Raw genomic sequence first — 2406 nt, 5'->3', positions numbered from 1 at the left:
GTGTGTAAATGTGTTTGTGTGTCGCCATGTGTCTGCGCACGCACGTGTGTGTGAATGTGTGTTTGTGTGTGCGTGTGTGTGTGTGTGTGTATGTGCGTGTGTGTGTATGTGTGTGTATGTGTGTGTGTGTGTGTGTGTGTGTTTGTGTGTGTTTGTGTGTGTGTGAGATGGCATTTGTGTATGATGGCACTTATGTGTGGGAGACCAATTTTAAGAATTATGCAAACACTTCTGTCAGCTGATATTGGATCCGTTTGACGGATTGATGTGCCTGTTTGTTGTAGTTGACATTTGTCAGTGTGTGCATGGCTCGGCTTGAGAATGAAGCGATGAACGTGTTCAAACGTATCATTTCTTATTCCGTTTTGTTTGAGAAAGCTCCAGGCGACTTTTGCAGAAACAGATGGTCGTACATGGGGGATGTGGTGTCATGTCAATGTTGGACGTATCTGTGCTTTGGTAGAGGGGGGGGGGGTAGCATGCCCTGCAACGGAGTGGATGGTTCGAATCCCCGTCTAGGCGCTTAGTAGAAGTCACAGAATCGGGCGAAGAATGTCGCCATGTCTTGAACGTGAAATGTCATGTGGAAATTTTAAGGTTCCCAACTCCCATTTGCCTGAGAACTATCAGAGGCGGACGTTAAATGTGGAGGTTCCGCCTCTTAATTATGACCTTTTTAGTGTTGATAGGGGCGTAAACCCGTACACGTAGCATACACTCGGTGCTTGGTGATTTCGACCGTTGTAGAAAAGGGCCTCAGGGGATGCTCAAAACGTCGGTAGTCTAGTTAATTAGGTAGGCTGCCGGACCCGTAGTCGTGAGATTGCGGGGTTCAGGGATTTGAGCCTCAGCTCGGTCCGACGGTGTATCCTTTGGAAATGCTCTTTACACGAATTTCCTATTTATCTTGATCCTTTCGGAGGTGGGCGTTAAAACTAGGAAGTTCCGGCTCTTAAATAACCAAATAGTGTTGATAAAGGCCTAACGTATACCCTTTTGCATTTTCACAATTTCGGAGAATTGTATCTGTCATTAGTCGCGTATCACGTGTGATGAATGATGTTCGACCTGTGACGTGTCACATGTGGCATATCACGTGTCAGTAAACAGCTGATATTGTCTAGGGTCGGTTTAGAGAATCATGTGATAACTAGCTGTGTCAGCCCGTAGTCAAAGTCCACCACATACCGCAGCACGGTAACCTTCTGTGGCTTAACACGCTCTGTCTGCCCTATCGGAGAAGGACGTTAAGCTCGGAGGTCCCGCCTTTTAAATACCAAATAGTATTGAGAGGGGCTTTAAACCTATACCATTTCACATTCACCCGCTCTGGGCTCCAGGCCCGTGGCGGTTTAGCGCTTCGCTGTCGCTTGCAGCAGACCCGAGACCCATTCCTGAGTGGGGAGGAATTTTTTGTCGAGTACGCGGGGTATCTCAATCTTGCGCTCGTCTCCGAAGCGGAAAGTCCTGGTTCGAGCCTCGGTTCGGACACGGACTTTTTTTCGCCCCCTCTTACCCATCGAGCAGTAATGGGTACCTGTCTTCGAGTTGTGAAGTAAAGGCGGCGTGGAAAGGAACTGGCCACCCTACCACAATATGCCGAAGGCCCAGGAAGTTGTCTCACTAACAAGGCAATCCCAATTGTCCGGATCGGATTCGGGAACATTTTTACTTTTACTTTATGTCAATCTTTCTGCTGGGATGTTGTATCCCTCTCAATCCGGGTTGGCCTTGGATCGGAAAGCAAGGTCAGAAGTCCGCCATCTAAAGTATGACCTAAATTGTGTCAACGGGGACATAAAAACAGCAGACTTTTTTTTTTAAACCTCACTGGTCCGTTGGTGTTCCAGAGTTGTCTCAAATCATCTAAGCTATTGTCTCTAATGATCTAAACTATAAATTTATCTCAAATGATCTAAATGATACATTTGTCTCAAATTATCTTTCTGTTTGTCTCAAATGGTCTAAATTATGTAGATGGGGGCGTAAAAACTCACCTACATATGAAAGAGCCCCCCTCCCCCCTTCCAAAGCTGTGCCCTTGTTTTGTTTCTTTGACCTCTATGAGCCCGCCACGTGAGAACACAAGCACAAACATTATGTTATTGGAGAATTATTACCGCCGTTACATGATTCATTCATTCCTTCCTCTCGCGGCTTGTTGCGAGAGCAATGTTCGTGTTATTTAAGTATGTCACGCACATAAACGGACGTATGTGGTGTAGAGGTTATTGTTTTTGTAAAGTGTTTTACGGCGCTCGCAACTGCATAAGGTCATATGAGAGCGCGGGACACACCTAATATTTTCAGTTGGTAGGAAATTTTGAATTTTGCCCGGGTGGCGGCCTAAGCCTACTCTTATCGATTTTAGACCACCAAGGGATCTTTAACGTGCGCAACTTTCAC

The sequence above is a fragment of the Aplysia californica genome, unplaced genomic scaffold (genome assembly GCF_000002075.1).
Source record: "Aplysia californica isolate F4 #8 unplaced genomic scaffold, AplCal3.0 scaffold01155, whole genome shotgun sequence".
Lineage (NCBI taxonomy): Eukaryota > Metazoa > Mollusca > Gastropoda > Aplysiida > Aplysiidae > Aplysia > Aplysia californica.
Note: the sequence above shows the minus strand (reverse complement) of the source record.